The sequence below is a fragment of the Triturus cristatus genome, chromosome 3_1 (assembly GCF_964204655.1).
Source record: "Triturus cristatus chromosome 3_1, aTriCri1.1, whole genome shotgun sequence".
NCBI lineage: Eukaryota > Metazoa > Chordata > Amphibia > Caudata > Salamandridae > Triturus > Triturus cristatus.
The window spans coordinates 163,951,347-163,977,752 of record NC_140583.1 but is presented as its reverse complement, the minus strand read 5'-3'; the positions used below and the strand labels follow the sequence as shown (position 1 = coordinate 163,977,752).

General features: G+C 47.5%; 1 long non-coding RNA gene across 1 annotated transcript; it reads right to left on the bottom strand.

Moving 5' to 3' along the window:
* Window positions 1–507: 507 nt before the first annotated feature.
* LOC146859881 (uncharacterized) lies at window positions 508–1,711 on the bottom strand. Its single transcript, XR_014978731.1, has 4 exons — window positions 1,625–1,711; window positions 1,429–1,536; window positions 1,252–1,328; window positions 508–886 (listed from the first exon to the last, which is right to left on the bottom strand). It is a non-coding gene; the product is annotated as an uncharacterized LOC146859881 (long non-coding RNA).
* Window positions 1,712–26,406: the final 24,695 nt, after the last annotated feature.

Here is a 26,406-nt window from a genome sequence, read left to right as displayed (position 1 = left end):
ACTTGCGCTGGCCTGGGGACAGTTCATTCACGAGTGAAACGGAGTGGCTGCAACCTGTATGCACTTTTAAAGGAGATTAAAGATGACCTTGCAAGGAAGAGCAGTGAGTGACCCTCTCCCCCTGGCAATGCCCCTGCAATCCCCTCATGGCACGGTGTTCAGCAAGCCGGCCTATTGAGGTGCCATGATTTAATCCATAGCTATGAGGCCCCGGATGAGCCACACAGGAATGATTTTATGAGGCCTCATAGATATCGTTTTTGGGCTTGTGCCACCTGAGATCCCAAAGTAGTGAGCCACCAGCGACACCAGCCTGTAGTACATGGGCCCATATCTGGCTCAATTGCGATCCTTGGATGGTGCATGGATACATTACCCACTAAGAGATTGACATTCCCCGGCTGGTTCAGCCAGTCTACAGTGTATCTGGCATTTGAGAACACATTGACTGTCTAGATGTGTAATGGATGTGGCTATGATAATGTAGGAAAGGAGCACACCTTGAAATAAACTCTATTAGTTTATTGATCTGTAAATTCAAAAAAATTTTAACCTTAGGGTGCTAAGGTACTAATTCCGCTGTCACTGCGGAAGTGAAACAAACATACAACATTAAATCAAAATTGTTTCAAATGACAATTCCAAATACACATATTTGAGCAAACAAAACAATTTTTTGTATTAGACCATTTTGTCCAGAGGGACAACTTAATGAAAATATACAATAGTACAACAAGTTAATAATTTCTTAACTGAATGTACAAATTAACTTATTAGCTGTCAACCAAACGTAGCTGTATTATACATGGTGAAATGGTTTCAATTTGTTGATGGAAAGTGCCCAATGCATTTCGGGATTATAGAAGTCCCTTCGTCACGGGCGAACCTAAAACAAAATGTGAATATTATGAATTTTTCATATTCTGAAACCATTGAAACAATATGAATACGATGGTGCTCAAGTGGAGGTTAGTAATGGCACACAACATGCTGAAGGCTCTGAACCATGTTTGTGGTTAAAGAGGAACAACTGGTATGGGGGTGCACATGTATAAATATGGTGACGAATACTGTGAGCATAGACCATAAATAATGTGCTTGCCAATGGTGAGATAAACTGGTGGGAAAGCATTCTTGTAGAGAACGTTGTATGATAGTTCAAAAGACAAGAACTGATGGGCCCCATAGGGTGAACTTTAGATAAATAGGAATACGAACTATAGAGGATACGCGTGCTAAAATGCAGCTCACCTGAAGACACGTGATAGCTACGTAGATCACAAACAGATTTCACAAGCGAATGAAACTGAAACGAGGATTCTATAAATCTATAACAAAAAAATGTAATGAATGGAAAACTTGTATGTTACACAAGAAAGCGGTAACGATTCAAATGGAGATAAACACGTAGTGTGACTCTACGTTTACCTTATTCACAGAAGGTGAAATGGCAGCTCTGCATGATCTTTACAGGATAATAACAAGTGGTGCTTCCGGTTGGAAAGGATTGACTGTGCCCGTGTTACAAGCAGAACCCTGAAAAAAGAGGAATCCTCGCTGAAACAGATGCTGACCATGTGAAATACAAGCGATGAATAATAGCCCAGTGCGTACGAAAAAATACCTGTAGCTATAAACCGGGAGGCGGAGGAGCAAAGATCTGTCATCCGAGGTGCCTACTGTAACGAGCGCGGTGATTGGGAGATGTAACCCGGTTATTTAATAGGATCAGCGGCGGTGAATGTGTCACGTGAAAGAAGTAAACAGAGAAGAAGTCTCCCTGATATGACAAGGAAACAAGACTACCGATGAAATAATAAACATAATTAAACATTTTGTGGGAATGTAATTTAAAATGGAGGAGTAATGGATAAAAAACCGCAACGGCAAACAAAGCAGTAATAAAAGGAACAAATTACTCGGAAATGGCAAAATGTAACAATAACGAGAAAGCGAAAAGGATGGTAACCGATCGGCATGTTCCTGTGGAACAGGCAAAATGCATGCCCAAATTATGACAGGTGTGCTATAGTTGGAAAAAAGAAGGCTACATGATTAGTAAAGTGCTCTATGTGTGAGCCCTGACAGGTTAACCATACTGAACACTTCTACTATATGCAAATACAAAATGAACAGTTCAACATATGTACATGAACATAGATACAAATTTAGTGACATCAATGTAAAAATGTGTCCCCATGATACTTAAAATAAAGGAAATGGATAAGGGTCATATTTGGTACGAGAATGAAGAAAGTGTGTCTGATTAGGATGTGCGGGGTGTTTACAGGAAACAACTCATATCAATCAGGTCATTGAGACTGGATAGAATCAAGGTGTTGAGATATTTAATCCAGTAAATTTCTCTTTGCGGCAGTTTTTGCGATTTGTCAATGCCTGGAGTAATATTGATAAGTTTAACTATCTGACATCTCAGTTGGGAAATAGTGTGATGTAATTCATTCCAATGAGTGGCAAGTGGAGAAGAAGTGCTACAGTTCCTGATTTTACTTTTATGTTCTGTAATTCTCACCTTGATTTTTCTTTCCGTTTTGCCAATGTAGGCTTTGCCGCATGGGCATTTGATGCAATATATTACGTTCATGGAATTACAATTGCACGAGTGTTTCAAGGTGACTGGTTTCCCGGAAGATGGATGAGTCAGGGTGTTACCAATAATTACGTTGTTGCAATGCACACAGTTGTTACATTTGGACATCCCTTTGTGGTGTGCAGTAGGTCGGCTAGTAAACGGCGTAGATAGAAGTGTTTTGAGATTTTTACCGCGAGTATACGCAAATAAAGGCTTAGTGGCAAAAATGTTGTTGAAGTCGTCTCTGACGATAACATCTCTCATCTTGGGTTGATGATGTTTCTTATTTCTTTTGCAGCTGTAGAAAACTTTGACACAAAAACTGTGCGGTCAGTTGATTTTTGTATTTGTTTTTGAAGCAACGTAGTTCTGTCCAGTTGTTGTGCCCGTTGTAGACATTCTTATAGAACGTTATCTGGGTATCCCCAATTTTGAAAACGAGAGATGTATTCCTGTTCTTTATTTTTGGTAATTTCAGAGTTTGAACAAATCCGTCTGATTCTAAGGAATTGAGAAAATGGCAAGTTCCTGAGTAGACTATTCGGGTGAAAACTGGTATAGTGTAGGCTGCTGTTGCGATCTGTTGGTTTCAAGAACACTGAGGTTTCAAAATTGTTGTTATCTTCAGTTTTAGCAATGAGTACATCTAAAAAATGAATCTTGTGTTGTTGGATGTTCCAAGTGAATTGGATCCTTGGGTTAATGGTGTTCAAATCTGTTATCATGGTTTCTAGTTGGATTATAGTGCCTTTCCAGAGGATGAATATATCGTCAATGTAACAACAGTACATTAGTATATTGTCCCACCAATTGGGATTGGACATGACGTTTTCATGTTCGAAAAGTGCCATAAATATGTTGGCATATGCTGGTGATCCTGAAAAACCCATAGAGGTTCCAGTGAGTTGTGCGTAGAACTGACCATCCCATTCAAAATAACTGTAGTTTAGGCAGAAGTGTAGGATTTTGAGAATGAACAGTTTTTCTGCTCCTATATCTGATGATCAAAGAAGTGCCCATTCCGTGGCTTCTAGACCAGCTTGGTGTGGAATGGATGTGTATAGTGCTGTGACGTCAATTGTACATAAAATGATGTTGGAGAAATCAATGTTTTGGAGCGTGTTCAACTGTTGTAAAAAAATGTGTGGTGTCTTTGGTATATGAAGGCCATTTTTGAACAAATTGTTGTAAATAATAATCAACACATTTTCCTAGGGGTTCGAAAATGGATCCACAGGCTGAAACAATAGGACGAAATGGAGGATCTGAAGGGTTTTTGTGAATTTTAGGGATCATATACAATTTGGGTCGTCTAGCATTTCTGGTGGTGAGAAAATGTTTTGTTTGATCTGTAATCCAATCTTGTTCAACTGCTTCTTGGAGTAATTGGAAAAGTATATTTTCCAATTGTGTGGTGGGATCCTGGGGTAATTGCATGTAAGTATTGGTGTCCATGACATGGTTATTGACTTTGGCCATGTAATATGAAGTATCCATGAGGACTGTGGCGCCTCCTTTGTCTGCTGGTTTTAAAGTGAGATCTAGATTGTTCGCAATGTTGGTAATGAGTGATCGTTCTCGTTGTGTGAAATTATTGTGCCTTACAGTTTGGAAATTGATGAGAGAAATATCCTTGTGTACAAATCGTTCGAAGGTATCCAGAATTTTGTGAGACACAGGAGGTATTAATTTACTGTGAGGTTTGAATGGATTGGGAGGAATAGGCATTGCTTGGTCGCCGGGGGGAACAATGTTGGTAAAGAAATGTTTTAATCGTAGTTGACGCATGAATCTATGTAAGTCCACTTCGACATCTAGTAAAGTGGTTTTGTTGGTCGTTACAAATGACAATCCTTTTGAGAGAATATCTTTTTGATTTTTATTCAAGGTGTACGATGAAATATTGATTACTAAGTTACTGTCTTCCCGCTTTGGAGTGATTTGCCTGATTTTTCTCTTTCCTCGCCTTGTTTTTCTGGGGGACGGGTTAGATCCGTAGCCTGTGATAAAAAAGGCGGTTGTGCCGTGATTGAAGAAGAATCTCTAGGTGTGGTTCTTATTCCTGAAGTTGATGGTTGAGTTGATATTGGTGTTCTTTTGGTGGTTAATTCTTGGTCCGAAACTATGCTTTCGTCTGATGATGTTGTTCCTTTTTTATCAAATCGCCTTCTGGAATAGATGTCGGCCCAGGTATATACCTAATTTAGTTTATAGTCTATTGTATCTCTTTTAAATTTCCGAAGTTTGCCCTCTTGAAGTTCTTTTTCATATTGATCAAGTTTTTGATTAAGGACCTCTAGTTGAAGTTTCCATGCCTCTGTTTCCAAACATGGTTGAAGTTCACTTTTAAGGTTGTAAATTTCATCTTCTAATTCTCTTATGGTCTTTGATAGTTCCTCAATAATGAGTAAGATTAAATTCAGCGAACACTTATTTAATATCACATACCATTTCTCCATAAATATGGGATTCAGATGAAATCGAAATAGCATGAGTTGTATTGCCAATCTGAGTCCTCTTGGTATGCGTTTGGGTTTGTGATACTGCACGAGAGTGGATGCATGTAATTTTTGATTGAGTTGTCTCCTAGTGACAAACTCTAATTGTCTGAGTTGTTGGGTTATTGAGCCTCCATGAGCATCTGAAAATTTGACGTCCTGTATTAATGAGTAAATTTCAGTGGCGTCATCTGTGGTATAAGTCTTTGTAGTAGCCCTGTTGTCAGTGAGATTAGTAATGGAGTCGAACGACATTATGGTGATAGGGTGCTTCCTTGATGTGACATCTAAGATAATATGATAATATAGGAAAGGAGCACACCTTGAAATAAACTCTATTAGGTTATAGATCTGTAAATTCAAACATTTTTTAACCTTAGAGTGCTAAGGTACTAATTCCGCTGTCACTGCGGAAGTGAAACATAGAAAAGGGAAAGTGGAAAAACCCACTTGGTACCTTGTACTGTTCATAAACTTGGGGAATCCCCCCAAGAATACAATTTAAATCAAAATTGTTTCAAATGACAATTCCAAATGTAACAACCATACACATATTTGAGTAAACAAAACAATTTGTTGTATTAGACCATTTTGTCCTGAGGGACAACTTAATGAAAATATACAATAGTACAACAAGTTAATAATTTCTTAACTGAATGTACCAATTAACTTATTAGCTGTCAAACAAACGTAGCTGTATTATACATGGTGAAATGGTTTCAAGTTGTTGATGGCAAGTGCCCAATGCATTTCGGGATTATAGAAGTCCCTTCGTCAGGGGCAAACCTAAAACAAAATGTGAATATTATGAATTTTTCATATTCTGAAACCATTGAAACAATATGAATACGATGGTGCTCAAGTGGAGGTTAGTAATGGCACACAGCATGCTGAAGGCTCTGAACCATGTTTGTGGTTAAAGAGGAACAACTGGTATGGGGGTGCACATGTATAAATATGGTGACGAATACTGTGAGCATAGACCATAAATAATGTGCTTGCCAATGGTGAGATAAACTGGTGGGAAAGCATTCTTGTAGAGAACGTTGTATGATAGTTCAAAAGACAAGAACTGATGGGCCCCATAGGGTGAACTTCAGATAAATAGGAATACGAACTATAGAGGATACGCGTGCTAAAATGCAGCTCACCTGAAGACACGTGATAGCTACGTATATCACAAACAGATTCCACAAGCGAATGAAACTGAAACGAGGATTCTATAAATCTATAACAAAAAAATGTAATAAATGGAAAACTTGTATGTTACACAAGAAAGCGGTAACGATTCAAAAGGAGATAAACACGTAGTGTGACTCTACGTTTACCTTATTCACAGAAGGTGAAATGGCAGCGCTGCATGATCTTTACAGGATAATAACAACAAGTGGTGCTTCCGGTTGGAAAAGATTGACTGTGCCCGTATTACGAGCAGAACCCTGAAAAAAGAGGAATCCTCGTTGAAACAGATGCTGACCATGTGAAAGACAAGCGATGAATAATAGCCCAGTGCGTACGAAAAAATACCTGTAGCTATAAACCAGGAGGCGGAGGAGCAAAGATCTGTCATCAGAGGTGCGTGCTGTAACGAGCGCGGTGATTGGGAGATGTGACCCGGTTATTTAATAGGATCAGCGGCGGTGAATGTGTCACGTGAAAGAAGTAAACATGGAAGAAGTCTCCCCGATATGACAAGGAAACAAGACTACCGATGAAATAATAAACATAATGAAACATGTTGTGGGAATGTAATTTGAAATGGAGGAGTAATGGATAAAAAACCGCAATGGCAAGCAGAGCAGTAATAAAAGGAAAAAATTACTCGGAAATGGCAAAATGTAACAATAACGAGAAAGCGAAAAGGATGTAACCGATCGGCATGTTCCTGTGGAACAGGCAAAATGCATGCCTAAATTATGACAGGTGTGCTATAGTTGGAAAAAAGAAGGCTACATGGATCAGTAAAGTGATCTATGTGTGAGCCCTGACAGGTTAACCATACTGAACACTTCTACTATATGCAAATACAAAATGAACAGTTCAACATATGTACATTAGGCCTGGGCGGTAAATTCCGTTCCGTTCGCGGAATTTGCGGAATTTGGGTAATTTCGCGTTCCGCGGAGAACGCGAAATTGCCCAAAAACCTGCGTTCCGCGACTTCGCGAAATTTTTTGCTTGTTCGCGTTCTCAATATGCGTGTTCGTGAGATATTTCACCCCGAGCACGCAAACAGCGATCGCGAACAGGAAGAAAGTATCGCGAACAAGCAATTCCGCGTGTTCGCGGAATTTCTGCGTGTTCGCGGAGATTTTTTACCGTTTCGCGGAGATTTGCGTAACGCGATTACGCAAATTCCGCCCACCCCTAATGTACATGAACATAGATACAAATTTAGTGACATCAATGTAAAAATGTGTCCCCATGATACTTAAAATAAAGGAAATGGATAAGGGTCATATATGGTACGAGAATGAAGAAAGTGTTTCTGATTAGGATGTGCGGGGTGTTTACAGGAAACAACTCATATCAATCCGGTCATTGAGACCGGATGGAATCAAGGTGTTGAGATATTTAATCCAGTAAATTTCCCTTTGCAACAGTTTTTGGGATGTGTCAATGCCTGGAGTAATATTGATAAGTTCAACTTTCTGAAATCTCAGTTGGGAAATAGTGTGATGTAATTCATTCCAATGAGTGGCAAGTGGAGAAGAAGTGCTACAGTTCCTGATTTTACTTTTATGTTCTGTAATTCTCACCTTGATTTTTCTTTCCGTTTTGCCAATGTAGGCTTTGCCGCACGGGCATTTGATGCAATATATTACGTTCATGGAATTACAATTGCACGAGTGTTTCAAGGTGACTGGTTTCCCGGAAGATGGATGAGTCAGGGTGTTACCAATAATTACGTTGTTGCAATGCACACAGTTGTTACATTTGGACATTCCTTTGTGGTGTGCAGTAGAATATGAAAAGTTCATAATATTCACATTTTGTTTTTGGTTGGCCCCTGACGATGGGACTTCTATAATCCCAAAATGCAATGGGCACTTTCCATCAACAACTTGAAACCATTTCACCATGTATAATACGGCTACGTTTGGTTGACAGCTAATAAGTTAATTTGTACATTCAGTGAAGAAATTATTAACTTGTTGTACTATTGTAATGGGACTTAGTGCGCAGTGTTATTTGCATCTCTCGTGACTTTTTACTGGCAATTTACCGTATGTTTTCTCATGTCAGTTTCCTGCTACCATTACTTCACGCAGCCTTCAATCCCTTGTCTTAATTAAATTGCCACTGAATTTGGATCTAGTAACACCGCACTAAGTAACCATTACTCTAATACCACTGACCTTCAATTAGCAACACCTTATATAGAGCGCACTGTTATTTGTATTTCTCGTGACTGTTTCACTGGTAAAGCACTTTTGTTTTCTTACGCTCACATACCCTTTGGATAACACGATGTTCTGGCTTCTAAAGCGTCCCTGCACCCTTAATACTGATCCCTTTTCTTGCCCATCTTTAATAGAGACAACTATTAAAATCTCGATCTTGTGAGTGACCCTTTGAACCATTTGCTCTTCCATTTAGGCAGACTGTTAGAAATGGGATTTCTGGTTGGCTAGGGCTTGCGCCAAAGCCAGGCAGAAACCACCACTCTAGTCAGGGCAAAGAAGTTACACGCCAAAGATAACCCCTGCTCACCCCCTTGGTAGCTTGGCACGAGCAGTCAGGCTTATCCCGGAGGCGATGTGTAAGGCGTTTGCGCGCGCACCCAGGAACAACACCCAAGGCCCACCACAAAGGAAACTCCACACAAGGTATTATATAAAAATAGCCTTTGTATTATAGCAAACACATTAGATAAAAACACACACTTTACAATGTGCCCACAGGCACAGGCAGAATTTACAAGGGATTATATGTACAGGGGACAGGGCCACATGGACCACTGTCAGGAATTAGCACTTTGTAGAAATTAGCACTTAGAACATAGGAATAAAATTACTGTAGCACAAAATAACATATATAGCACACAACCAGTAACTACTGGTATCAGGTAAGTACCACCTACGCAACCCTAACCACCTTAGGAAAATATTGCGCAGGGAACTAGGACCTCACTAGCACCACCTGTACTAGGAGAAAACAAACAACCACCTAAGTATCACAATACCTGTAGGGGTAAACGCACATTACACATGATGCATCACATTCAGAGGTGTAGGGAAGGAAAACACATGATGCATAAAATACATTCAGCGGTGTAAAACAAGGCACATGACGCATAAAAACACATTCAGAGGTGCAGGTTAGGAACAATAGCGCAAAAACTCACATCAGCCACCACCTGTGGCAGTCCCTAGGCCAACTGGCCTTGTCAGGGCTAGGACGCCCTATGTCCAGCAAGGCTGCGCCAGCTGCGCAAGCCAAAAAGTGTAAAGGCCACAACCTAAACGTTGCAGCTGCCCACTAAGTGCTGGGCAGCTGGAGAAATGCTGGGACACCACTGTGCCTTCTACAAGCCAGTATCGCAGTCACGTTGGGCCTCTCGGGGCTCTCTAATACAAACAGTGCACCTTTTTGGAGCCTTCTAGGCTCTTTCGACACTGTGCCCCTCCGTTGGAGCCTCGGGGCCCTAAACAACAACAAAAGCCCCCTAGAGCCTCTGTGGCTCTGTAAACTAATGTGGGGCAAGGTGGGAGTGGCCCGCTGCCATCTGGGGCAACTCAAACATGGAAATAATGCCCCCAACGTTGGAGCGTCTAGCGCTCTAGATACTCATGCCCCCTTACGGTGGAGCGGCCCGCTGCCTTCCGGGGCCGCTCTGATTGCCACCAGGGAAGAATGCCCCTCTGTGGTGGAGCCTCACGGGGCTCTGTGCTGGAGCCTCACGGGGCTCTGAAACAATATGCCCCCGTATGATGGAGCGCACTCGCTCCGAGCACCACAATGCTGTCCCCACTGGAGCGCACTCGCTCCGAGCACCACAATGCTGTCCCCACTCACCGGGACTCTGGCGACGCTCCTGGTCTTGGCGCGTGGCTCTCTTCCTCCCCGGTAGGCGGGGTGGGCTCCCGCCGAACCTCCGGCTCCGCTTCTCTTCCAGCCAGTGCAGGAGCGTGGGGTAGGCTCCCGTCGCTTCCTGCTTCTAAGTCCCACCCACGTCACAACACGCGTTGCCTGACTTCCTGGCTTCCCCGGGCCCGTGGCAGTGACTTTTACTACGGCGGCAACGAGGGGTAGGCTCCCTCTTGATAGTGGATATACGGCGGGGTGGGCACCCGCCGAAAATAAACAAATTAGCGGGGTGGGCACCCGCGAGCACAGCAATGCGGGGTGGGCACCCGCTTCAATCTCGGCAACCAGAGGGGGAATCCCTACGCCGGGGATTCCCTCTTTCAGGAGGAGCAGTTCGGCGCCGCTGCAGAGGCGACATGGAGCGCTCTAGAAGCGCTGGGGCACCAAATAAAGTGCTCCTAGCGCTATATGTAAAATACAAGCGCTTCCAGGCGCTTTAGGAGAGAAGGCAAGTCCAGCAGTCCTCTTGGCCAGAAACACAGCGCTCCTCAGCACCAAAATCAAGTGTTCCTTCAGAATGAGAAATAAGGCGCTCCCAGGCGCTGCAGGCAAAAGTCCAGGAAAAGTCTTTTAGATGCGGGGGGGGCAAAGACTGGGCCCAGGGGCCAGCTCACAGGGCTCTCCAGCAGGGAGGCAGTCCCCAGTGGCGGTCTCTCCTGGCACCCAGCAGCAGCAGGCCCCCCTCAAGTTAGGATCAGCAAGAGAACAACCTCTGTGGGGACACAGCCCCATTTTTATACAGTAAAACCCTTTGTTCTTGGTTCAGGGTGAGGGGGAAAACCAGTCGCAGCTGGTTGGGGAGCACCCTTGATGTGCTCAGCCCCTCACTCTATTCACTGGCAGGGCTAGGGTCGTCAGTCGCACCACAGGGGGCGGAGCCAGCATTGTGTGGGGAAAGCCCTGCCCTATTCAGGTCCAAGGTGCACTCCTCCCCAGCCATCAGCATGCTAATCTCACACTCACCACTGGGGCAGACCCAACCAAACTCCTGGAGCCAGGCTCACCAGCCAGCTCCAGCCAATCACACGCCAGACACACTGCACACAGAAGTGCCCACTTCTAGAAGTGGCACTTCCACACTAGGTACATGCACGTCGCACACATCATTGCGCAGCATTCAATCACACGAGTCCGCACATACCAAACTCGAGCCTACACACCCCACGCATCAGGAACTACCAGGGACCCATACATTCCCCATGCATTCCTATGGGAGGGCAGGCCTATCTCACCACATGCACTCAGAATGCGCACGCACTTTACTCTGGGACACAGGGAAAGTGCGCAGAAACCAAAAATCACCACACTAGGTCACCAGTAAAAAGCAAAAAGTTCAGGGGTGAACCTGCCAGAAGGGCCATGTCCAACACAACCCCCTTCCAGCCAAAACGCAGGGCAGACCAATCACCACTGTGATGGACTTCCCTGCTTGGGGCGATAAAACACGGACGCAGGCCCGCAACGGCAGGGACACCCTCCGGTTTTACGCCACTCTGAATTCACATGGTTCCCTCTGAAAAAACTCAGCGGACCAACTGGGCTACCCCCCTGGTACTCCTCAGCTGTCCGAGGCCAGGACCAGGCCCTAGGCCATCTAGGCGCCACTGGTCCTTGCCTAACCACAGACTGGGGGGTAGTAACCCCTGGCACATAGCAGCCATTCTCCACTCTACCCCTCATCAGGGCAGTTCTAAACTGCCACTGATCCTCCAGCCTAGGGTCTGTACCCTCAAGCTGACCAAAAGTCATGGGAGAGGCTCTCCTCCCCCTACCTCTTCTCCTAGGGTCCTGCCCTCTCTTCCTCTGAGAGGCGACCCCGTAACGCAACTCACCTACCAGCTCAGGACCCCTCCCTGAGAACTGGTCTCCCAACCTAGGGTTTAACCCCTCAGGTTGTACCGGGGTCAGAGGTGGGCTCTCCCACCCTCTGCACCCCCTTCCAGAGTCCTGCTCCCTACCAACTGGGGCGGCACCTCTGGAAGAAGAACCGGTCAGGACACTTGTTACAGTAGTCCTACCCTTCAGGTCAGGCTGATCCTGAACCTGGCCTCCCAACCTCTGGTCTAGAGCCTTTGGTGGAATAATTGCCTGGCACTCCAGGACTTCTGGGGACTTACACACCATCCCCCCGAGAGTAACATAATCCTCATATGTTACGTGACAGTCTGCCTGGCCCAGATCTCCCGTCCCCTGTCCACCTGATAGTGCGCGAAGATCCCCCAGGACAGACGTGTGGTCACCATGGTCACCTCTAGGAGACTCAGCCCTCCCGGCCGGTCCCTGACCCACTGGCTCCTCCACCGGGGAACACAGCCCCATGCCACTCCTCTCACTGGACTTCTGTACCCTCCCTACTGGAGCGGCACTGCCATACACCGGAACCACTGGAGCTCTACTTACAGATGCTCCAGGTTCTCCATACACTAGGTGATCCTCCTCAAATGGACTAACAGGACAGCCTAGGCCCCCAACCTGGTGTTCCTTGAAGAAACCATCCAGGTTCTGAGACTGGGTTTCGGGGCTCTGGGGACTCGAAGTCACACACTCACGCCTACTCCACTCAGATAGGCCGTGAGCCCCTACACCCCTCTCACTACTCTGGGACCTAGCCGGGCTGCTCTGAACCTCCACCCCCATCCAGGACGGGAAGATACCTGAGCCACTACTGTTGGAAGTACTGCCCCATGCCTCATCAGAACCTTGGGCACTTTCCCAGCGGTCCGCTTCTTCTGCAAGTCACCATGGACTAGCGAACCCACACTCCAACAGGGGTTGGCGTAACCCGGGAAAACAACAACTGAGCATCTGCTCTTTGATAACCAGATTGAACATTCCGTCCATATCTTCTACCGTGTTAACCGTCACCCAATCAGCCAGTGCATCATGACATTCATCCGCAAAATCCCCCCAATCCTGGTGCGACAGCTTCCTACTGCCCCTGAATTTCAACCTATACTCCTCTTCTTGGGAAACAGGTACCATACTCTGGGAACTGGGAATGGGACTCTCTGCACTGGACACTCTATTGCTGCCACCACTGGACTCTACCCTCCCTGGGGAGCTCAGAAAATTAAAACTGCGCGCAGGGGATAGTCTACCCTCCAGAGCTACTTTGCCTCTGGTGGAGGCCCTCTCAGCCTCCTCTATCCTCTCCTGCGCCAAGACCCTCTCAGTCTCTAGCTGTTGCTTCTTGACCTCCAGCTGCGCCATAGCCTGGGCATGCTCTAACTTGAGCTTTTCTAACGCCAGCTGGTGTTCCCTTTCTTTCCTCCTATCTTCCCACTCCTCTGGGGACAGGGAAAGGGATGAGGCGCTGCCTCCTACGCTGGACCCAGCAAGGGACTCCCTACCTATAGGGTCTTCACTCTCTACTGGCGTCCAGGTACTGTCATCTTCTTCCTCCTCAGATTCCTCAGGGCTCCCCTCAGACCCACCACCCTCTTGGCGTGCGGCCCGGGCCTTATCTTCCTCACTGCGCTCACGTTCCCATTCATCCTTTTGCCATAGGATCAGGTTGTCCCTCAGTTTGGACTGGGTGTCTGACCCACCCACCTCTATGTCTCTCTCTTCACAGAACCTGACCAACTCTAACATACTGTATCTAAACAGACCTTCTACCATTACTTCACGCAGCCTTCAATCCCTTGTCTTAATTAAATTGCCACTGAATTTGGATCTAGTAACACCGCACTAAGTAACCATTACTCTAATACCACTGACCTTCAATTAGCAACACCTGATATAGAGCGCACTGTTATTTGTATTTCTCGTGACTGTTTCACTGGTAAAGCACTTTTGTTTTCTTACGCTCACATACCCTTTGGATAACACGATGTTCTGGCTTCTAAAGCGTCCCTGCACCCTTAATACTAATCCCTTTTCTGGCCCATCTTTAATAGAGACAACTATTAAAATCTCGATCTTGTGAGTGACCCTTTGAACCATTTGCTCTTCCATTTAGGCAGACTGTTAGAAATGGGATTTCTGGTTGGCTAGGGCTTGCGCCAAAGCCAGGCAGAAACCACCACTCTAGTCAGGGCAAAGAAGTTACACGCCAAAGATAACCCCTGCTCACCCCCTTGGTAGCTTGGCACGAGCAGTCAGGCTTATCCCGGAGGCGATGTGTAAGGCGTTTGCGCGCGCACCCAGGAACAACACCCAAGGCCCACCACAAAGGAAACTCCACACAAGGTATTATATAAAAATAGCCTTTGTATTATAGCAAACACATTAGATAAAAACACACACTTTACAATGTGCCCACAGGCACAGGCAGAATTTACAAGGGATTATATGTACAGGGGACAGGGCCACATGGACCACTGTCAGAAATTAGCACTTTGTAGAAATTAGCACTTAGAACATAGGAATAAAATTACTGTAGCACAAAATAACATATATAGCACACAACCAGTAACTACTGGTATCAGGTAAGTACCACCTACGCAACCCTAACCACCTTAGGAAAATATCGCGCAGGGAACGAGGACCTCACTAGCACCACCTGTACTAGGAGAAAACAAACAACCACCTAAGTATCACAATACCTGTAGGGGTAAACGCACATTACACATGATGCATCACATTCAGAGGTGTAGGGAAGGAAAACACATGATGCATAAAATACATTCAGCGGTGTAAAACAAGGCACATGACGCATAAAAACACATTCAGAGGTGCAGGTTAGGAACAATAGCGCAAAAACTCACATAAGCCACCACCTGTGGCAGTCCCTAGGCCAACTGGCCTTGTCAGGGCTAGGACGCCCTATGTCCAGCAAGGCTGCGCCAGCTGCGCAAGCCAAAAAGCGTAAAGGCCACAACCTAAACGTTGCAGCTGCCCACTAAGTGCTGGGCAGCTGGAGAAATGCTGGGACACCACTGTGCCTTCTAAAAGCCAGTATCGCAGTCACGTTGGGCCTCTCGGGGCTCTCTAATACAAACAGTGCACCTTTTTGGAGCCTTCTAGGCTCTTTCGACACTGTGCCCCTCCGTTGGAGCCTCGGGGCCCTAAACAACAACAAAAGCCCCCTAGAGCCTCTGTGGCTCTGTAAACTAATGTGGGGCAAGGTGGGAGTGGCCCGCTGCCATCTGGGGCCACTCAAACATGGAAATAATGCCCCCGACGTTAGAGCGTCTAGCGCTCTAGATACTCATGCCCCCTTACGGTGGAGCGGCCCGCTGCCTTCCGGGGCCGCTCTGATTGCCACCAGGGAAGAATGCCCCTCTGTGGTGGAGCCTCACGGGGCTCTGTGCTGGAGCCTCACGGGGCTCTGAAACAATATGCCCCCGTAGGTTGGAGCGCACTCGCTCCGAGCACCACAATGCTGTCCCACTGGAGCGCACTCGCTCCAAGCACCACAATGCTGTCCCCACTCACCGGGACTCTGGCGGCGCTCCTGGTCTTGGCGCGGGGCTCTCTTCCTCACCGGTAGGCGGGGTGGGCTTCCACTGAACCTCCGGCTCCGCTTCTCTTCCAGCCAGTGCAGGAGCGCGGGGTAGGCTCCCGTCGCTTCCTGCTTCTAAGTCCCACCCACGTCACAACACGCGTTGCCTGACTTCCTGGCTTCCCCGGGCCCGTAGCGGTGACTTTTACTACGGCGGCAACGAGGGGTAGGCTCCCTCTTGATAGTGGATATACGGCGGGGTGGGCACCCGCCGTAAAATAAACAAATTAGCGGGGTGGGCACCCGCGAGCACAGCAATGCGGGGTGGGCACCCGCTTCAATCTCAGCAACCAGAGGGGGAATCCCTACGCCGGGGATTCCCTCTTTCAGGAGGAGCAGTTCGGCGCCGCTGCAGAGGCGACATGGAGCGCTCTAGAAGCGCTGGGGCACCAAATAAAGTGCTCCTAGCGCTATATGTAAAATACAAGCGCTTCCAGGCGCTTTAGGAGAGAAGGCAAGTCCAGCAGTCCTCTTGGCCAGAAACACAGCGCTCCTCAGCACCAAAATCAAGTGCTCCTTCAGAATGAGAAATAAGGCGCTCCCAGGCGCTGCAGGCAAAAGTCCAGGAAAAGTCTTTCAGATGCAGGGGGGGGCAAAGACTGGGCCCAGGGGCCAGCTCACAGGGCTCTCCAGCATGGAGGCAGTCCCCAGTGGTGGTCTCTCCTGGCGCCCAGCAGCAGCAGGCCCCCTTCAAGTTAGGATCAGCAAGAGAACAACCTCTGTGGGGACACAGCCCCATTTTTATACAGTAAAACCCTTTGTTCTTGGCTCAGGGTGAGGGGGAAAACCAGTCGCAGCTGGTTGGGGAGCACCCTTGATGTGCTCAGCCCCTCACTCTATTCACTGGCAGGGCTAGGGTCGTCAGTCGCACCACAGGGGGGGGAGCCAGCATTGTGTGGGGAAAGCCCTGCCCTATTCAGGTCCAAGGTGCACTCCTCCTCAGCCATCAGCATGCTAATCTCACACTCACCACTGGGGCAGACCCAACCAGACTCCTGGAGCCAGGTTCACCAGCCAGCTCCAGCCAATCACACGCCAGACACACTGCACACAGAAGTGCCCACTTCTAGAAGTGGCACTTCCACACTAGGTACATGCACGTCGCACACATCATTGCGCAGCATTCAATCACACGAGTCTGCACATACCAAACTCGAGCCTACACACCCCACGCATCAGGAACTACCAGGGACCCATACATTCCCCATGCATTCCTATGGGAGGGCAGGCCTATCTCACCACATGCACTCAGAATGCGCACGCACTTTACTCTGGGACACAGGGAAAGTGCGCAGAAACCAAAAATCACCACACTAGGTCACCAGTAAAAAGCAAAACGTTCAGGGGTGAACCTGCCAGAAGGGCCATGTCCAACACAACCCCCTTCCAGCCAAAACGCAGGGCAGACCAATCACCACTGTGATGGACTTCCCTGCTTGGGGCGATAAAACACGGACGCAGGCCCGCAACGGCAGGGACACCCTCCGGTTTTACGCCACTCTGAATTCACATGGTTCCCTCTGAAAAAACTCAGCGGACCATCTGGGCTACCCCCCTGGTACTCCTCAGCTGTCCGAGGCCAGGACCAGGCCCTAGGCCATCTAGGCGCCACTGGTCCTTGCCTAACCACAGAGTTGGGGGTAGTAACCCCTGGCACATAGCAGCCATTCTCCACTCTACCCCTCATCAGGGCAGTTCTAAACTGCCACTGATCCTCCAGCCTAGGGTCTGTACCCTCAAGCTGACCAAAAGTCATGGGAGAGGCTCTCCTCCCCCTACCTCTTCTTCTAGGGTTCCGCCCTCTCTTCCTCTGAGAGGCGACCCCGTAACGCAACTCACCTACCAGCTCAGGACCCCTCCCTGAGAACTGGTCTCCCAACCTAGGGTTTAACCCCTCAGGTTGTACCGGGGTCAGAGGTGGGCTCTCCCACCCTCTGCACCCCCTTCCAGAGTCCTGCTCCCTACCAACTGGGGCGGCACCTCTGGAAGAAGAACCGGTCAGGACACTTGTTACAGTAGTCCTACCCTTCAGGTCAGGCTGATCCTGAACCTGGCCTCCCAACCTCTGGTCTAGAGCCTTTGGTGGAATAATTGCCTGGCACTCCAGGACTTCTGGGGACTTACACACCATCCCCCCGAGAGTAACATATTCCTCATATGTTACGTGACAGTCTGCCTGGCGCAGATCTCCCGTCCCCTGTCCACCTGACACTGCGCGAAGATCCCCCAGGACAGACGTGTGGTCACCATGGTCACCTCTAGGAGACTCAGCCCTCCCGGCCGGTCCCTGACCCACTGGCTCCTCCACCGCGGAACACAGCCCCATGCCACTCCTCTCGCTGGACTTCTGTACCCTCCCTACTGGAGCGGCACTGCCATACACCGGAACCACTGGAGCTCTACTTACAGATGCTCCAGGTTCTCCATACACTAGGTGATCCTCCTCAAATGGACTAACAGGACAGCCTAGGCCCCCAACCTGGTGTTCCTTGAAGAAACCATCCAGGTTCTGAGACTGGGTTTCGGGCCTCTGGGGACTCGAAGTCACACACTCACGCCTACTCCACTCAGATAGGCCGTGAGCCCCTACACCCCTCTCACTACTCTGGGACCTAGCCGGGCTGCTCTGAACCTCCACCCCCATCCAGGACGGGAAGATACCTGAGCCACTACTGTTGGAAGTACTGCCCCATGCCTCATCAGAACCTTGGGCACTTTCCCAGCGGTCCGCTTCTTCTGCAAGTCTCCATGGACTAGCGAACCCACACTCCAACAGGTGTTGGCGTAACCCGGGAAAACAACAACTGAGCATCTGCTCTTTGATAACCAGATTGAACATTCCGTCCATAACTTCTACCGTGTTAACCATCACCCAATCAGCCAGTGCATCATGACATTCATCCGCAAAATCCCCCCAATCCAGGTGCGACAGCTTCCTACTGCCCCTGAATTTCAACCTATACTCCTCTTCTTGGGAAACAGGTACCATACTCTGGGAACTGGGAATGGGACTCTCTGCACTGGACACTTCTTTGCTGCCACCACTGGACTCTACCCTCCCTGGGGAGCTCAGAAAATTAAAACTGCGCGCAGGGGATAGTCTACCCTCCAGAGCTACTTTGCCTCTGGTGGAGGCCCTCTCAGCCTCCTCTATCCTCTCCTGCGCCAAGACCCTCTCAGTCTCTAGCTGTTGCTTCTTGACCTCCAGCTGCGCCATAGCCTGGGCATGCTCTAACTTGAGCTTTTCTAACGCCAGCTGGTGTTCCCTTTCTTTCCTCCTATCTTCCCACTCCTCTGGGGACAGGGAAAGGGATGAGGCGCTGCCTCCTACGCTGGACCCAGCAAGGGACTCCCTACCTATGGGGTCTTCACTCTCTACTGGCGTCCAGGTACTGTCATCTTCTTCCTCCTCAGATTCCTCAGGGCTCCCCTCAGACCCACCACCCTCTTGGCGTGCGGCCCAGGCCCTATCTTCCTCACTGCGCTCACGTTCCCATTCATCCTTTTGCCATAGGATCAGGTTGTCCCTCAGTTTGGACTGGGTGTCTGACCCACCCACCTCTATGTCTCTCTCTTCACAGAACCTGACCGACTCTAACATACTGTATCTAAACAGACCACAGAAATTAAAAGCTGGCTCCATTTTGGCGGACGTTCTTGAGAAGAGTTTAACACAAGGAACCTGGGTGTCTGAGCTAACACAGGAGTACATAATTCACAAAGGACACCTTTAGGAGAGGAAATAATGGAACTCCAAAACAATAATCCCCATACCATGTGACTATCTAAATGCAGAGTTTTGTGGTGCAGCCAGTTGCTGCTGCGGTACAGCGCAAACGCAAGTCCAAATCCCACCGCTGATCACCAATGTTAGAAATGGGATTTCTGGTTGGCTAGGGCTTGCGCCAAAGCCAGGCAGAAACCACCACTCTAGTCAGGGCAAGGAAGTTACATGCCAAAGATAACCCCTGCTCACCCCCTTGGTAGCTTGGCACGAGCAGTCAGGCTTATCCCGGAGGCGATGTGTAAGGCGTTTGCGCGCGCACCCAGCAACAACTCCCAAGGCCCATCACAAAGGAAACTCCACACAAGGTATTATATAAAAATAGCCTTTGTATGATACCAAACACATTAGATAAAAACACACACTTTACAATGTGCCCACAGGCACAGGCAGAATTTACAAGGGATTATATGTACAGGGGACAGGGCCACATGGACCACTGTCAGGAATTAGCACTTTGTAGAAATTAGCATTTAGAACATAGGAATAAAATTACTGTAGCACAAAATAACATATATAGCACACAACCAGTAACTACTGGTATCAGGTAAGTACCACCTGCGCAACCCTAACCACCTTAGGAAAATAAGGCGCAGGGAACTAGGACCTCACTAGCACCACCTGTACTAGGAGAAAATAAACAACCACCTAAGTATCACAATACCTGTAGGGGTAAACGCACATTACACATGATGCATCACATTCAGAGGTGTAGGGAAGGAAAACACATGATGCATAAAATACATTCAGCGGTGTAAAACAAGGCACATGACGCATAAAAACACATTCAGAGGTGCAGGTTAGGAACAATAGCGCAAAAACTCACATAAGCCACCACCTGTGGCAGTCCCTAGGCCAACTGGCCTTGTCAGGGCTAGGACGCCCTATGTCCAGCAAGGCTGCACCAGCTGCGCAAGCCAAAAAGCGTAAAGGCCACAACCTAAACGTTGCAGCTGCCCACTAAGTGCTGGGCAGCTGGAGAAATGCTGGGGCACCACTGTGCCTTCTAAAAGCCAGTATTGCAGTCACGTGGGGCCTCTCGGGGCTCTCTAATACAAACAGTGCGCCTTTTTGGAGCCTTCTAGGCTCTTTCGACACTGTGCCCCTCCGTTGGAGCCTCGGGGCCCTAAACAACAACAAAATCCCCCTAGAGCCTCTGTGGCTCTGTAAACTAATGTGGGGCAAGGTGGGAGTGGCCCGCTGCCATCTGGGGCCACTCAAACATGGAAATAATGCCCCCGACGTTGGAGCGTCTAGCGCTCTAGATACTCATGCCCCCTTACGGTGGAGCGGCCCGCTGCCTTCCGGGGCCGCTCTGATTGCCCCCAGGGAAGAATGTCCCTCTGTGGTAGAGCCTCACGGGGCTCTGTGCTGGAGCCTCACGGGGCTCTGAAACAATATGCCCCCGTATGTTGGAGCGCACTCTCTCCGAGCACCACAATGCTGTCCCCACTGGAGCGCACTCGCTCCGAGCACCACAATGCTGTCCCCACTCACCGGGACTCTGACGGCGCTCCTGGTCTTGGCGCGGGGCTCTCTTCCTCACCGGTAGGCGGGGTGGGCTCCCGCTGAACCTCCGGCTCCGCTTCTCTTCCGGCCAGTGCAGGAGCGCGGGGTAGGCTCCCGTCGCTTCCTGCTTCTAAGTCCCGCCCACGTCACAACACGCGTTGCCTGACTTCCTGGCTTCCCCGGGCCCGCGGCGGTGACTTTTACTACGGCGGCAACGAGGGGTAGGCTCCCTCTTGATAGTGGAAATACGGCGGGGTGGGCACCCGCCGTAAAATAAACAAATTAGCGGGGTGGGCACCCGCGAGCACAGCAATGCGGGGTGGGCACCCGCTTCAATCTCGGCAACCAGAGGGGGAATCCCTACGCCGGGGATTCCCTCTTTCAGGAGGAGCAGTTCGGCGCCGCTGCAGAGGCGACACGGAGCGCTCTAGAAGCGCTGGAGCACCAAATAAAGCGCTCCTAGCGCTATATGTAAAATACAAGCGCTTCCAGGTGCTTTAGGAGAGAAGGCAAGTCCAGCAGTCCTCTTGGCCAGAAACACAGCGCTCCTCAGCACCAAAATCAAGTGCTCCTTCAGAATGAGAAATAAGGCGCTCCCAGGCGCTGCAGGCAAAAGTCCAGGAAAAGTCTTTCAGATGCATGGGGGGGCAAATACTGGGCCCAGGGGCCAGCTCACAGGGCTCTCCAGCAGGGAGGCAGTCCCCAGTGGCGGTCTCTCCTGGCACCCAGCAGCAGCAGGCCCCCCTCAAGTTAGGATCAGCAAGAGAACAACCTCTGTGGGGACACAGCCCCATTTTTATACAGTAAAACCCTTTGTTCTTGGTTCAGGGTGAGGGGGAAAACCAGTCGCAGCTGGTTGGGGAGCACCCTTGATGTGCTCAGCCCCTCACTCTATTCACTGGCAGAGCAAGGGTCATCAGTCGCACCACAGGGGGCGGAGCCAGCATTGTGTGGGGAAAGCCCTGCCCTATTCAGGTCCAAGGTGCACTCCTCCCCAGCCATCAGCATGCTAATCTCACACTCACCACTGGGGCAGACCCAACCAGACTCCTGGAGCCAGGCTCACCAGCCAGCTCCAGCCAATCACACGCCAGACACACTGCACACAGAAGTGCCCACTTCTAGAAGTGGCACTTCCACACTAGGTACATGCACGTCGCACATATCATTGCGCAGCATTCAATCACACGTGTCCGCAAATACCAAACTCGAGCCTGCACACCCCATGCATCAGGAACTACCAGGGACCCATACATTCCCCATGCATTCCTATGGGAGGGCAGGCCTATCTCACCACATGCACTCAGAATGCGCACGCACTTTACTCTGGGACACAGGGAAAGTGCGCAGAAACCAAAAATCACCACACCAGTGGGGCTACCGCAATCTACTCCATCTATACCCCTTTGTTTGGACTTAGGATGTAACCCAATAAATGAGATGGCAAGGTTCAGATTGGTAGCCCTTTGGAGACGGATTTGGACTTCTCCCGACCTTGCCATATTTGCTAACGAACTTGCTGAAGTTAGGTCCATTGAGGGATCCGGGAGAATTCCATGGCTACGCACGGTAAAAACCATTTTGGTTGAAATGGGATTGGAACAGCTGTGGGTGTCTCCCGGAACCAATGTGTTTCCCACCAAACAAGAATTTAAAGCATTGTATTGGGCCTCAGTTCGACAAACCCTAGTGTCTGCTTCTAGCTCTACCAGTCTAACAGGAAGGTTCCTGGCTAACAAGTTGGATCTTTCCCGCAAGAATTACTTGGATATTATTACCAGGCCTCTTGACAAGAAACTCTACCATCAGTTTCGGGTGGGATCTCTGCCTTTGAATTCATTCACTAAAAATTGGGCTTCTGGAGTAACCGAATTTTGTCAGTGGTGTCCTGGCCATAAGGAGACTGAGGGTCATCTTTTATTTGCCTGTCCCATGTATCAAGACCCACGTAGAAAATGGATAAAACCTCTGTTCCAACGCCTTACCTGCAGTAGGTCTGCGGAGGCCATCCGGGTATTAAAGACCAATACCTCAGAGTTGTTTGTGGTGAGCACAGCGAAATTTCTTGGCTGGGTTTGGATTATCAGAGCTAAAAAACAGGTAGAAAGGATTGCTCATCTGAATTGTATTTAAAATATTTTATTTAATGATGGATATTGTATAGTGTTTTAAGACGGTTTTATCTACTGTTTTTATACTTTTAAAAAAATATATAGACGGGTTGTCTAAATATAAATGGGATGTTTAACAAGGGTTTTTTAATGTATTGTTTTAATTGTGTGTAAAAAAATACTTGTAAACTGGACAGTATATGGTGATTGTAAAGCATGGTCCAAACTGTATGCGCTGATTTTGCTGTTTTTTTAATGATTTTATTATCGAAATAAAGACCTTAAAACCTGAAAACCACCACACCAGGTCACCAGTAAAAAGCAAAAAGTTCAGGGGTGAACCTGCCAGAAGGGCCAAGTCCTACACAGACCTTGCTCTTTACTGAAAACCGGTAAGCAGCCTTTCTTCTTCTTTTTTCACTTGTATAACTAATGGGATACCATGCTTTATTTAATTGTCCCTATGAATTTTCCCCTCATTTCGCCTGCAAATCTTCCTTTCCTTTAATTCTCGTCTCTGGTGTCAGCACTAAATGTTTTATTTTTTCCTGGTGATATTATATATTTTTTCTTGATGAATCTGCAGGCTATGCGGCCATCGACGTTTATCTCACCTTACCAATTGCCTTCTGAAACTATTACACATTTCTTCTTTTCATGACTTACTCTTTTCTTTTTCAGCTTAAGACCCTACTAATCCTAGATATAACTACAATAGTATTGTTGGTTCTGCCCTGTTCATATTGTTGCGCCTAGGAAAGTGTTACTAGTGTTATGATTCTATCATAAGAGTAATGTGCCAAAACACCCAATCTCACATTTGTATTGATATCATGTCATCTATGTACATATTTATCTGCTATATGCTGTTTTATATGAAAACGAAATGTCACCACTAATAAGCTCTTTTGATCTCTTCTCTCCTCCTTTAAACTATCGTCTCTCCCCTATCGTTTCTCTCCTTTCCTTCCCAACATGTTTTCCTTTTTACTTCCCTTTACCCCTGGGTTCCTCTTCCCTCCATCTCTCTCTCTCTATCCCTCACTTTGAATTTTTTTGATCTTTTTTGGTAAATCCACCATATTTTGTCTTTCTCTTTCTCCTTCACTTTTTTCACCCAATTTTGCACCTCTCTTATCTTTAGTTTGTGATTGGTAAACCATTTTAGCCTTGAAAAAGCCCAAGGCCAATGGGCCACATGGGCGAAACACGTGTCGGCTTGTTTGCTTTTTCATTCGCAATTTATATTTGCATTGTCTACTAGCAATAAAAACATTACAAGCATCTTCAATTGGAACTAAGTTTTTGAAGTTGATTCTCCACTGACGTGGACTAACTAAGAAGGCACTACCCTCCACCATTTCTCAACCTTACCCTTTGAATGCCTCTTGGGTGTAGCCATTCACGAGGACTGTGCCACATGTAAATTTGGGCCCTGACAACTGTAGCGCCGTAAGTCCAGAACTTTCCACCCACATAGCGTTTTCAAATATTGAAATATTCATTGTTGCAGACTCTTGGACTCCCTATCCTATAATTGACAAGAAGTAATGGAAAGAGAAGTTCACAGGAATTTTAGGAACATTCTTAAATCCTTTGGCTGTAGCTCCAGAAGTGTTTTCGCGGGGAACTGATACCTATGTTAGGTTACAGGTAGGTTACCTTTGAATTTAAAGGAAGGAAAACTATTGGTAAACTGTACATTGCAGAATAAGGCTCATCCATTTTGGAGTGGATCGATCAGAGCAAGTTAGCTATCATTCTCAAACCCAATAGTGTTGACCAAGTTTTAGTCATGGGTGAGAGAGAATGAGTACAGATTAGCAATTAATTTCCAGAGGTATTTTCTAGGAAAATTGGTACACTTGTATAATATTCATATAAGATCATCTAAGAAGATAATGCCATTCCTAATGTGCATAAATCCGGAGACATTTCATGTGTGTTGAGAGAGAGGAAATTAATGAAGATCTAAATGCCTTAGGAAAGGGGGGAATTATCGAAGAAGTGGACACTATTGACTGGATTGCTCCCCTAGTTGTTGCCCATAAGGACAATGGCAAGATCCACTTGTATGTGGACTTGAGGGAACTTAATAGGAACATAGGCATGGAAAAGTTCTCTCTACCCAATATTAATGAGATGGCGGCACTGGCAAAAGGTATGCAATGGTTCTCATCAACACACCATCAGATAAATCTGCACACTGCTAGTGGAAGCTTCATTACTTTTATGACTCTGTGGAAATATGGATTTTTATGGTCAGTTATGTCCCCTATCTTGGACCCCAACGGTCTCATGTATAAACCATAAGTACATGTATGTTCCCTCCAGTTCCAGTTATGAAGACGCAAACACATGTGCGTCCACCGTCAACATGTCCTCTTTCAGATCCGCCATGAATGGGCCGGATATTCTATTCCTAAGTATGAAAGGCCACCGGCTTTATATGGTTCACTTATCCCATTTTACAGTTCAGACGAGTAGGCCCTGATTCTGCCATCAAGTCTTTTCTGCCTTTTGCCTCTGAAAGCTCCAGTCTGAGCTCGCATCTGTACCCATGAACTTTGTCCTACTCCCTGCGCGGCTAACGGTGCCTGACTCCAGCCTGTTGCCTGCCAAAAACTGTATTTCACCTTCAAGATTATCTGCTTTGCTCCGCTCCCTATCCAATACATTCCTGTCTAGTAGTTTAAGTAAACATTCTCCCAGCTACCGAGCAAAGGGCCCGGCTTCTCTGTCTTCATGCAAATAATTAATAGCCCTATTACTATGGAAGATTTCTGCCCTCGCTTCTAGTGTAGACACTTAGACGCTTGTACACGCACTAACGGACAGTATAGTCAGTATAGAATAAGATTCTATCCTAAGAGACCTTCCTTTCTGGAAAACACTGTTCTTTAAACATAGGATATTAGATATGATTTGGGATTAGGTTGACATAACCCCAGACTTCTGTCTCCACATGTAGAGCTAAATGTCAAGTCCCCTTCATCCCCTAGTTACACGTCAATCACACGTCATGCTGCTGCGCGCGCATCTCTGCCAAGTATTTCTGCTGACATTGCGAAATTCTTTCATGGAACCACCCATTTATGACATCATACCTGATGACGTTCTTTAGTTACACCCACTTTAGTTACGCATGTATGTTCTTATCTTTGTTATCAACTGTTACGCCTCCGGCATCTGTTTCACTGTAATGCCTATTGTATATAAATGATTACTTGTCAATAAAGTGGGGTCCTTCACTTCCTGAACCTTCGTGGTGATGGAATATGGAGTCCTCAATTCGAATTGATTTTGGAATAAAGCCCGTTCCGAACCTCTAATACCACGGATTCTGCCTCTTATTTTACTGAGCTATTATTATA